The sequence below is a fragment of the Hemitrygon akajei genome, chromosome 23, assembly GCF_048418815.1.
Source record: "Hemitrygon akajei chromosome 23, sHemAka1.3, whole genome shotgun sequence".
Lineage (NCBI taxonomy): Eukaryota > Metazoa > Chordata > Chondrichthyes > Myliobatiformes > Dasyatidae > Hemitrygon > Hemitrygon akajei.
In genome coordinates, this window is record NC_133146.1 from 18,771,172 (window position 1) to 18,784,455 (window position 13,284).

General features: G+C 42.1%; 1 long non-coding RNA gene across 1 annotated transcript in view; it reads right to left on the reverse strand.

The window, feature by feature from the left end:
- LOC140715210 (uncharacterized) overlaps nucleotides 1–13,284 on the reverse strand; it is a 42,327-nt gene that overhangs the window by 24,499 nt on the left and 4,544 nt on the right. Inside the window, exon 2 of the long non-coding RNA XR_012096083.1 lies at nucleotides 8,157–8,301. This is a non-coding gene — a long non-coding RNA (uncharacterized lncRNA). The remainder of the gene's footprint in view (nucleotides 1–8,156; nucleotides 8,302–13,284) is intronic.

Below are 13,284 nucleotides of genomic sequence, written 5' to 3' on the forward strand. Positions count from 1 at the left end.
TCATAGAGGGATCAGAAGTGGAGAGAGTAAGCAGTTTCAAGTTCCTGGGTGTCAAGCTCTCTGAGGATCTAACCTGGTCCCAACATATCGATGTAGTTATAAAGAAGGCAAGACAGCAACTATACTTTATTAGGAGTTTGAAGAAATTTGGCATGTCAACAAATACACTCAAAAACTTCTACAGTTGTACCGTAGAAGGCATTCTGACGAGCTGCATCACTGTCTGGTATGGAGGGGCTACTGCACAGGACCGAAAGAAGCTGCAGAACCTTATAAATCTTGTCAGCTCCAAATTGGGCACTAGCCTACAAAGTACCCAGGACTTCTTTAGGGTGCAGTGTCTCAGAAAGGCAGCGTCCATTATTAAGGACATCCAGCACCCAAAGCATGCCCTTTTCTCACTGTTACCATCAGGTAGGAGGTACAGAAGCCTGAAGGCACACACTCAGCGATTCAGGAACAGCTTCTTCCCCTCTGCCATCCCATTCCTAAATGGACATTGAATCTTTGGACACTACCTCATTTTTTTTTAATATACAGTATTTCTGTTTTGCACATTTTTTTAAAACCTATTCAATATATGTAATTGATTTACTTGTTTATTTATTATTATGTTCTATTTTATTTATTATTATAAATTTTCTCTGTCTACTAGATTATGTATTGCATTGAACTGCTGCTGCTAAGTTAACAAATTTCACGTCACATGCAGGTGATAACAAACCTGATCCTGATACACTAACACAAAAGCTTGGTGCATACAAAGCCAGACTAAATAGATAAATGTAATGCACCAGACAAAGAAACAGAATTATCAGTTCAGAAACAATGGAAAAGGTTTACACAGGACATTGAAACTAAATTCAACGCACCAAAATGTCACCGACTCCAGCACAGGATTACCAACAAACACAGATATAATGAACTTTTTGTCTAATATCTGGTCAAACAGGGTGACACACACTTAAGAATCAAGATGGGTTAGGCAGGAAAAAGAACACACACATATGATTGAAGAAATGCAAATACCTGAAGTTACAATGGGTATTCTGGAAGAGGGTATAAAATATACCCACAACTGGAAAAGTACTGGAAGTGAGAATATTCACAATTATTGGTGTAAAAAATTCACTATGGTACCTATTAATGCATATCAATAACTTTCTTTAAGTTCCTGAAAAAGTATCTGAATTTTTGACAAATGGTAAAACATACATATAATCTAAAGGAGAAATAACAGATCCATCAAAATATTGTCTTATTACTTTTAAACTATTTATAAAATTGTAATATCATAACTAATCACCATTCACTCGGTTAACCACAGTATTCTTACAGAAGATCAAAAAGAATGCCATAAAGATTGAAAGGATGTAAAGAACAACTGAAAATAGATTCTGTAATTCTAAATCAAGCCTGGTAGAAAAGCAGAAATCTTTCATTTTGCTATATTGACTACGGTACTTAAAAACATTTGACTCTGTCCCACACTCATGATTAATAGAAGTTCTTAATATATATAAATACTTGTGAAATTCCTGCAACATCTGATGAAGTATTGGTGTACTATAATCACCCTATCTATTTACAACCAAAACAGAACAAACACCATTATTAAAATAAACAGGCATTTTCTAAGGTGGCTGTCTAGGTCCACTATGGTTCTGTCTAGCTTTAAACTTCCAATTTACTGAATCAGCTGAAAATTGTATATCAAAACAGAAACAACAAAATGAGCTATACCTTAACACACCTTTTATACATGATTTGAAATTATACACTCCTTCATAAGTTAAGCTAAAGCAATTAATTCAAATAGTATTTTTGAAAGATATAAACATGAACTTTGCACCGGATAAATGCAGAATATTAAACATAAAGAAAGGTGCAATAGACCTCATAGAATACAAACCAGAGCAGCAGAATACAATACAACCAATGGATGAATATGAAACACTTAAATATCTGGGATATCAACAAGAAAAGAAAATAGATCATAGTGCGATAAAGGAAAAACTTTTGACAGAATTTACTTGAAGGCTTAAGAAAATCCACCAAACAGAGGTCAACAGTAAAAATATAACAAAGGCAATGAACACTTTCATTATACCTATATTAATGTATTCTTTTGGCATAATATCTTTGTCCAAAACTGATCTGGAAAAGTTACAAAGAAAAATAAGAGCTGAAATGACAAATTGCAGAAAACATTATGTGTACTCGATTGTGCTTAGATTAACACTACCTAGGACAAAAGGGGGAAGAGGAATAACAGACATTAAAAATCTACACAACAGTGAGATGAAACTTCTAAGGATATACTTTCACCAGTGAAAACAGCATTCAGCACTCTACATCAGCATACGTAATTCTGATGAGAAATACACACCACTAAACCTAAATGAGAACCTAACCCAGAAAAATGAAGACATTTATCACTATTGAAGAAAAGGTTGAGCAGTGGAAGAGCATGACCCTTCATGGAAGACAAGATCTTCGCAGACTAGATGTCGACAAGGAAGCATTGAACACCTGGCTCAGAGTTGGAGACCTCTTCCCAGAAACAGAAGGGTTCCTCGTGGCAATACAAGAGCAGGTGGTTAACACAAATAATTATCAAAACTACAAAATAAAACATATCAACAAGTTCAAGCTGATAAATGTAGAAAACGCTGAGAGAAAAAAAAAGCAGTATCAATTCAACACATTACAGGATCCTGTAACAGTTTAACACAATCTGATTATTTACACAGGCACAATCAAGTGGTAAACGTCATTCATCAAAATCGTGTTTTACCATACAAACTCATAAATGAAATCACAACTTACTATATATACAAGCCTAATCCAGTTTTAGAGTCAGAATACCACAAATTATACTGTTCCCAATCCGTAATTACAGATAGGACAATCCATAATAACCATCAGGATGTAACAACTCAGGATAAACAGGCAAGAACAACTTATTTAATAGATATAGCCATTCCAACAAACATAACTTACAGAAATCAGTAAGTGAAAAACACCAGAAACTGCTGAATTAAAAGAGGAAATTGAAAGACTGTGGAACATGAACAGGGTATACATTGTCCCAATTGTAATATCTACAACTGGTATCATCCCAAAGGCACTACACAATAGCATTAAACAATTAGGGCTACACAGTAATATCTATGTAAATCTTCAGAAAGCCACAATACTAAACACCTCTAGAATAGTCCGATAGTTCCTAACAATTGACAAATGAGCATGCTCGGCTCTGCCCGTACCCTAGGTTTTACCAGCTTGAGCTGAGAGAAAAAAAATAATAATCCTGATCCAGTTTTAGAGTCAGAATACCACAAATTATATTATGACCAATCGGTTATTACAGATAGGACAATTCATAATAACTGTCTGGATATAATAATACAGAATAAACAAGCAAGAACAACTTATTAAATAGATATAGCATTCCAAACATACATAATTTACAAAAATCAGTAAGTGAAAAACACCAGTAATATGCTGAATTAAAAGAAGAAATTGAAAGACTATGGAACATGAACAGGGTATACATTGTCCCAATAGTAATGTCTACAACTGGTATTATCCCAAAGTCACTACACAATAGCATTAAACAATTAGGGCTACACAGCAGTACCTATGTAAATCTTCAGAAGGTCTCAATACCAGACACCACTAGAATCGTCCGAAAGCTCCTAGCAATTAAGAAATGAGTATGCTTGGCTATGCCCGTTCCTCAGGTTTTACCAGCTTAAGCAGGGAAAAGATAAATTACAATAATAAACAGGCAATAAGTATTGAGAACATGAGATGAAGAGACCTGAAAGTGAGTCCATAGGTTGTGGAAACAGTTCAGTATGGTGGTGAGTGAAGTTTAGTGAGGATATCGCCTCTGTTCAAGAACCTGATGCTTGAAGGGTAGTAACCATTATTGAATCTGGAGGTGTGGGACCTGAAGCTGTATCTCCTTCCTCAGAAGTGGGAGAGACAAATAGTTCTGAGCTGGAAGGAAGATGTGGGGGGAGTGGGGTGGGGTGAGGAAGGAGGGAGAGGACAGATGGAAAAGCTATTGGCACATTAGCCTTCATAACCCAGGGCATACAGAAAGATGAGATGCTATGTGGAAGTTATATGACATTGATTAAGCATAATTTGGAGTATTGCATGCATTTCTGGTCAACGACCTACAGGGAAGATATCAATAAGATCGAAAGTGTTCAGAGAAAATTTATAAAGATGTTGGCAGGTCTTGAGAACCCAAGTTATAGGGAAAGGTTGAATAGGTTAGGACTTTATTCCTTAGAGCACAGGAGAATGAGGGCGATTTAATGGAGGTATACATAATTATGAGGGGTACAGAAAGAGTAAACGCAAGCCAGATTTTTCCACTGAGGTCGGATGAGACTGGAACTAGAGGGTGAAAGGTAAAATATTCAAGGGCAACCTGAGGAGGATCTCCTTCATCAGAAGCTGCCAACACAAGTGGTGGTTGCAGGTTTGATTGCTACCACTAAGGAAACTCTGGATACGTAAGTGGATGGCAGCAATATGTTCCAGGAGCAGGTATATGGGAGCACATTGAAAAACAGGTTGACACAGACTAGATGGGCCAAAGAACCTTTATCTGTGCTATTGTGCTCTATGAGTCTATGACTCTATCTCTGATAGTGTGAGATCAAACCTTACTTATAAAATTCAAGCTCAGTAACCCCTCTACTCCTGGCCCAGGAAGGAGTTTTCTGTCCCCAGAATTTTTAGCGTCCGTGCATGTAGAGATAGAACATAGAACATAAAGTTATAAAGTCAAACAACAGGGAAACATCAATGTATCTGCTCCATGCTGAGTGTGTTGCTCAGCCAGCTGGTCCCATCTGCCTGTATTTGGCCAGTTGTCCTCTAAACCTTTCCTATCTATGCACTTACTAGACAAATATCCTCTTCCTCAATGTCAACAGGACAAAGGAGATGATTATCAACTGCAGAACTCACACCACTCACCCCTCATTTTACAGTAGTGGGAACTGTGAGCAGTTTCAAACTCCTGCAAGTGCACATCTTGCACAACCTCTCACGGTCTCTGAACGCATCCTACGTGATCGGAAATGCTCACAAGTACCTTCACCTTCTGAGGAGGCTGTAGAGAGCTGGACTGGGCACATCCAAACTCACATCGTTCTATAGATGCACAGTAGAAGCATCCTATCAAGCTGCATCACTGCCTGGCATGGAAACTGCACGGTGCCAGACAGGAAGACTGTATAATGGGTAGTCAAAACTACCCCATGCACCACCGGCACAGTCTACCCACCATCAAGGACATACATAGAGAAAGGTGCCGGAAAAGACTCAGTAGCGTCATGAAGGATCCCACCCACCCTGCTCATGGACTGTTTGTCCCACTCCCACTAGGGAGGAGGCTACATAGCATCCACACCAGGACCACCAGACTCAAAAACAGTTATTTTCCCCAAGCAGTAAGCCTGATCAGCACCTCCACCCACTAACCCGCCCCTGCACAACCCCAACCACCACTACTTTATCATTTCATCAGTTACCTTACGTAGAGACATTCCTGTGCCTAGCGTCACTTTATGGACATACAATTATTCAATGCATATAGGCTATCACATGTATTTATATTTGTTGTGTTCTATTATTATTATTATTATTATTATTATTATTATTATTATTATTATTATTGTGTTCTTTATCTTAATGTGTCAGATTCGAAGTAACAACTATTTTGTTCACCTTTACACTCGTGCACTAGAAAAGACACTAAATAATCTTGAATCTAGATGGTGATCCAAGGGGTTCTGCAGATGCTGGAAATCTTGAGCAACACATAAAAATGCTAGAGAAACTCAAGAGGCCAAGTAGCATCCATGAAGGGGAATAAACAGCTGATATAGTCGAACAGTTTTACTCGGATTTGATCTCCCAAAATGTAATAATGGACATTTTCTCCCCATCATGTTCCTCTGGTGCCCTTCCTCCTTTCCTTTCTCCCATGGATCTACTCTCCTCTCCTATCAGGTTCCCTTGTTCTTCATCCCATATTCAGGGCAGCACAGTACCATAGAGGTTATCATTATGCTTTACAGTGTCAGCTGAAAGATTGGGGTTCAATTCTCAGTGTTGTCTGTAAGGAGTTTGTACATTCTCCCCATGACCACATGGTTTTTCTCCAAGTGCTCTGGTTTCTTCCCACATTCTAAAGACACACGAGTTAGGGTTAGTAAGCTACGTTGGCATTGGAAACATGGTGACACATGCAGGCTGCCCCCAGTGTATTCTCAATACACAGGATGCACTTCACTACGTGATTCGATGTTTCAATGATTATATGACAAACAAAGCAAATTTTTATCATTATGTTTCATATTTTCTTTTTTGTTAAATTTTGTTAACAATTTTGTTAAAATTGTACAAGGCATTGGTAAGGCCAAATTTGGAATATTGTGTACAGTTCTGGTCACCGAATTATAGGAAAGATATCAATAAATTAGAGAGAGTGCAGAGACGATTTACTAGGATGTTACCTGGGTTTCAGCACTTAAGTTACAGAGAAAGGTTGAACAAGTTAGGTCTCTATTCATTGGAGCTTAGAAGGTTGAGGGGGGATTTGATCGAGGTATTTAAAATTTTGAGAGGGATAGATAGAGTTGATGTGAATAGGCTGTTTCCATTGAGAGTAGGGGAGATTCAAACGAGAGGACATGATTTGAGAGTTAGGGGGCAAAAGTTTAAGGGAAACACGAGGGGGTATTTCTTTACTCAGAGAGTGATAGCTGTGTGGAATGAGCTTCCTGTAGAAGTAGTAGAGGCCAGTTCAGTTGTGTCATTTAAGGTAAAATTAGATAGGTATATGGATAGGAAAGGAGTGGAGGGTTATGGGCTGAGTGCGGGGAGGTGGGACTAGGTGAGATTAAGAGTTCGGCACGGACTAGGAGGGCCAGAATGGCCTGTTTCCGTGCTGTGATTGTTATATGGTTATATGGTTATATGGTTACCTCTTCCACCTATCACCTACCAGCGTCTTACTTCAGCACCCTTCCCCACCTACTCAGCTTCCCTCTCTCCTGGTCTCACCTATCACCTGCCAACTTGACCTTCCCCTGCCCTCACCTTCTCATCCTCGCTTCTTCCCCTTTCCTCTCCAGAATTGATGAAGTGTTTTGGTCCAAATCATCAATGTTGCTCTCCACAGATGCTGCCTGGCCTGCTGGTTAAGCTATTTGTCAGTCCTCAGCCCACATACCAAGGTGGTCAAGATCCCTCTGCAACTTTTCATAACCTCTACACCATCTACAACTATACTGAATTATGCCTTTTGATTTTGTGTATATATTCTGTGATTTTGCTTATTTTTTTGTTGCCATTTGCCTGATTTTTTTTTTGTGCGGGGGAGAGGATGTTTGATGTTTGATGTTTTTCTTTGAATTGGTTGGTTCCATAAATATTCTTTGTTTTGTGGCTGTCTGTGAGGAGAATAACTTTCAGGGCTGTATACTGCATACATACTTTGATAATAAATGTACTTTGAACTTTGAAAATCACCTATTACTAAACATGCCTTGTACCTTTGCAACCAAATTATTTTTGTACAGTACAAACAATAGAAGGTCCCAGCAGCCACCCCTATGGCACACCATGAGACACAAACACTCAGTCTGCGAAATAACCCTCGACCGTCACCCTCTGCTTCCTACCATTGAACCAATTATGCATATGTCCTGAAGAAACGTCGACTGTTTACTCTTTTACATGGATGCTGCCTGACCTGCTGAGTTCCTCCCAGCACTTTGTGTGTGCTGCTATGAATCCAGTCTGCTACCTCCTCCTGGGTCCCATGCGACCCCACCTTCCTATCCTTTCGGTGTGGAACAATACAGGAAAAGAATCAGCTCTTTGTCCTAAATGTCCGCTGCAAAAACACCAATTCTCATGTCATTTAGGCGAGGACAATAAACGTTAATTTGAACCCCAATCCCTTCTGCCTATGCTGATGTGGGTTATCTAAAGGATGGAAAAGCTCTGCTCAGAGAAATTAACAAGTGAGGCAGTACAGCTTTGATGGGCTGAATAGACTGCTTCTCTTTCTCTTATGGAACGCTGGGACAGACCACACATGTGTAAAACACCCGTACCTCTTCTGTCTGTGCTGCATTCTTGAGCCATCTGCCTTCTCCAGACTCAGCCGTGGGTGGTCGGAGGGAATTCGAATCAGGGTCAGGTTTATTAACAATAAGCAATGCACAACATTCCAGGGTTTCTCAACAGGTCAGGCAGCATCTATGGAAATGAATAAACAGTCGACATTTCAGGCTGAGACCCTTCATCAGGAGTGTAATCAACTGATGGCATTATTAACATTGAAATAGATCATGAAATTTGTTTTTTTAGCAGCAATGCAGTGCAACACATAAACATTACTATAAATTAATCAACAGTATATGTATATAGTAGGCAGCTGTCAGTCCCAGGGGATCATGGGTTTGCGCCTCTGATGGACTGTGTCCTCTCCAGGGTGCAAGCCTGGGCGGGAAGATTTGAAGAACCAGCTGTTGCCCATGCAGGGGGTTTCCCCTCTCCACGTCACTGATGTAACTGAAGGGAGGGGCAAGCGCCGGTACAGCTTGGCACCGGTGTCGTTGCAGAGTTTGCCAGAGTGAAGCTGTAAGCTGCCTGAGGGACCCCAGCTCCAGATTTCTTCCTCAGGGTTCACTCGCGAACCTTTTCCCATGGGAGGGTCTGGCTGCAAGGCAGCGGAGGTTTCCTTCTCCCAGGCGGGCTGCTGTCCGAGGCTGACAAACCCCACCTGCCCAAATATACAGTGTAAAAAGGAAGCTGCTCCTGAATCATTGAGTGTGTGTCTACAGGCTCCTGTACCTCCTCCCTGATGGTGGTAATGAGAAGAGGGCATGCCCTGGACGGTGATGATGGAGGCTGCCTTCTTGAGGCATCTCTTTATGAAGATGTCCTCGACTGTGGGGAGGTTAACGCCCTCGATGCAACTGGCTGAGTTCACAGCCCTCGGCAGCTTTTTCCCGATCCTGTGCGTTGGACCCTCCACACCAACAGGCGATGTAACCAGTCCGAGTGCTCTGCTCGGCACATCTGTAAATTGCTGGAGCCTTTGGCGGCATAGCAAATCCTGCCTGATAGTTTGTATCACTCGCTGATTTCTCTGAAACAAGTATTGATGGCAGCCAGGACAGACAGACGGTGGGAAGCAAAGGTAGCAAGCAGCCACCTCCATTCCTGTTCCCAGAGCTGGGCCTCCTCTAATAGCCATGCATCCGGATCATTTACAACTCATCTCTACCCCTCCAGATTAACAGCCCAACCCAGCCTCTTCCGTCAAGTGGCTGAGCAAAGCAGAGTGTGGGGAGAGCACTGGCTGTTCAAACCTACCCCAGGCCATGTCTTAGAAACAACCTGATTTTTCACGTTAATTCGGCGCACACTTATCACAGAAAGCAGAGCCAGTGCCAAATCCGAGCGGGACCCACAGAGCAATCTTGCGATTATACTGCGCTGCTGTAAAAATCTCCACAAACAATTCAATTTCCACCCAGTTACTTTGCACGGCGGGGGCCTAATAATGGGAAGGAAATCATTTCAACGTAAGCTGGAGGAACGCAGCAAGTCAGGCAGAATCTACGGAGAGGAATAAACAGTCGGTGTTTGGGACCGAGACACTTCATTTCAACAGTTGTTGCAGGGATTAATAGTGGGTGAGAGATGTTGGGAGAGTGACACATATTTGGAGTGGGTTACAGACTGGGATCTAATCAAGGGGTATGGAATTACCCAGAGGCCATAATGTAATTGAATGGAACGATTCTGGGGGTTTATATGTAGAATGACAGATCTCTGAGAGTGAGTTATAGGCTGGTGTCTAACAGTGAGATTGAGGGGATTTCTATGTAGGATACGAAACAATGCTGTCCACACTCCCCACCTCCCACGGCAAGGTAACCTCTCCCCACCGGCTCCTCCCACCCTTCCATGTCTCTCCCATCAATATGTCCCTCCCCATCCCTTACATGGCACATACTGCTGGAGATGTAGAGCACAGAAACAAGCCATTTGGCCCACTACATCTTTGGCTACCAATGCATGCTAATCCCACCTCCCAGCACTTGGCCCAAACTCTTCTCCAACGCAGAGATTCAAATTGGTATTGGTTTGTTATTGTCACTCTGACCGAGCTTGTCCTGCATACTGTTCATACAGATCAGTACACTGAGACAGAACAAGGTAAAATAACAATCTGTAATAAAGTATAAAACGCACTGAGAAAAGTACAGAGCAGGCAAGTGATAAGGTGTAAGATCACGATGAGATAGATTGGGAAGCCAAGAGTCATGTTATCGACAAAAGGTCCATTCAAGAGTCCCTTGAGCCTGGCAGTACATCCTTTCAGCCTTTTGTAACTTCTGCCTCAAAAGAAAGAGATGAGAGAATGGCCAAGGTTGGGATGGGGGTGATGGTCTTTGAGTACTTTACTGAGGCAGCAAGAAGTATAGACAGAGTAAGCAGAGGGGAAGCTGGCTCCTGTGGCGTGCTGGCCTGTGTCCGCAACTCTTTGTAGTTTACTGTGGTGTCAAGCAGAGCAGTTTCCATACCAGCCATTTCAGTTCAGTTCAGTTTCAGTTTATTGTCATTTAGAAACCACAACAGCAATGCAGTTAAAAAATGAGACAACGTCCTCCAGAATGATATCACAAAAGCACACGACAAAACAGACTACACCAGAAAATCCACATAATGTTTGGTAATCCCCAAATCCAGAGTCCGGAGAGGCTGCTGCATATTAATATCACGTTACCATCTTAGTGTGTTCCCTGGAAAGGAGCTCCAAACCCACCAGACAAAACAAGACTACCCAGACACACCAAGTCAAGAGACCAACTCTACCACCCAACAAACCAAAAACTAAAGCTACAAGACCTGCACAAAACCATATAGTTACATATAGTTATAGTTAACATATAGTTACAACAGTGCAGACAATGCCATAACTGATTAAAAAAAAAACAGACCATGGGCACAGTAAAAATAGTCCAAAGATGATAAAAGACTATAAGTTCGAAAGAAACCACCACACTGGGGATCCATTCAGGACAGGATGCTTCCTCTGCTGCTCGTGTAGACACTTCTCTGTGTTGGCCATCACTCTGCCCCCACTGCTCTCTCCAGCAGTGTGTTCCAAGTACTCACAACACTCAGGTGAACAATACCCCCTATGATCCCTTCTGAACCTCCGGAGCAACACACAGAACGTTGGAAGAACTCAGCGGTCAGGCAGCATCTACAGAGGGAAATGATAGTGAATATTTTGCGTTAAGACCCTTCCTCTAGGTTGTCCATTTTCCTCCACAGATGCTGCCTGGCCCTTTAAGTTCCTCCAGAATTCTGCATGCTGTTCCAGATTTGCAGCTTCTGCAGTCTCCCTCTGAATCTCTTCCTCTTTACCCTAAATCTTCATCCTATTGGTATGTCTGCCTCTGATACGGGGATTCATTTCTGCAGCCTGTTCTATCAATACTCCACATCACTTTATGTCCCCTCTTAAACTCCTCTGTTCCAGGGAGAACAGACCTAGCCTCTCCAGTCTGCCCTCTTAAATGAGCTGCTCCAGCTCAGAGGTCTGATCAATGTTTCAAAGTTGGAGCTAAACTTCCCTGCCTGCATATCCAGTGCACTGACTAATAAAGGACAGTAACCCCCATGCTTCTCTAACCACATTCTCTACTTCAAGGCGGTTGGGTTTACTGTTATGTGCGGAATTACAATGTCGTACACGCACAATGAAAAGTTTGCTTGCAGCAACATCACAGGAACATCATTACAGACACACAGAAAACCCATTAAAGATGAGCTTTATTGTCACATATACATCACAACATTGGAACAGTTTGAGGTCGTGCTGGGAGCAGCCACATGTGTCACCACGCTTCCAGCACCACTAGTAACCATAACTTACTAACCCTAACCTGTACTCTTTGGAGTACTCAAAGGAAAACCACAGTAGCCAGGAGAATGTACAAACCCCAATCGCAATTCTGCAAAGCATTATGCTAGCGTCTACGCTACTGCATATTTATGTATAAAATTTACATAAATTGTTCCAGATGGTGAAGAAAACTACTGAGCGAAGTAAGGGATCATTAAAAAACGGTTGGAAGCAAGCCTTTAGTATTGCGAGAGGTGGTCTGTAGTGCTCTGTAGCTGGGGTAGAGTTAGGGTTGTGCAGATTGGTTCAAGAACCTAGTGGTTGCAGAGAAGTAACTGTTCCTGAACCTGGTGATATGGGAGTTTCAACTTCTGTACCTCTCATGAATATCTCCCTCCCACGTGTTCCCCTCCCTCCCACATGTTCTCCTCCCTCCCACGTGTTCCCCTCGCTCCCATATGTTTCCCTTCCTGTTTCCACATCGCCATGTCTGTTCCCCTCCCTCCCATGTGTTTTTATTTCTCCACATGTGTTCTCTTTGGACACAGCTGTGACATTCATCTGAGCTATGGGTGGTGGAGTGAATTCCATTCATTGTCACGAACCTCCTCTTGCCGTCCCTGTCTGAATTCATATCCACTCTTCTTAAACTAGACCCTGAACTTCCCTCGCACATGGAAGAACCCTCCCTACATTTAACAAATCAATCTGACAAAACCGTAAGGACCCCAGCAAAAATGACCCGAGGAGGCTCAGTTCCTCTGAAGCGTAGCTCACTCTCTGCACAGCGAGGGTTTCTTCATCCTCGTTGGTGCCTCAGGAACCTCTTTGTAATGTGGAGACTGGAAACCAGCACCCAGCACAGTGTGGACTAACCAAAGGCTGTGGTTTTCAGCAGACTTTCAGCCTTTCCCTTCCACCACTCTGGACTTAAGTCTTACCACATGGCGTCAAGAGAGTGGGTAGCAGGGAGGGATGCAGAGAAGAGAAAAAATGAAAGAGAAAGAGAAGCAAAAAGTGAATGAGAGAGAGAGTGAGAAAGGAGACAGTGTGTATGAGAAAGGAAAAAAGAGAAAGCAAGGGAACAGAAAGAGAGAGACAGAAAGACAGAGAGAACAAGAGAGGCAGAGTGAGAGAGGCAACGAGAGACAGAAAGAGTGAGAGAGTGTTAGAGAATGAGAAAACAAAAGAGCTGCATAGAAATAGGAGAGAGAGAGAGAGAAAGAGAGGAAGACAACAAATTTCAACCCTGGTCTGACAAGAACTGGGTAGAGAGAGCGACACACACACACACACACACACACAAGAAACAG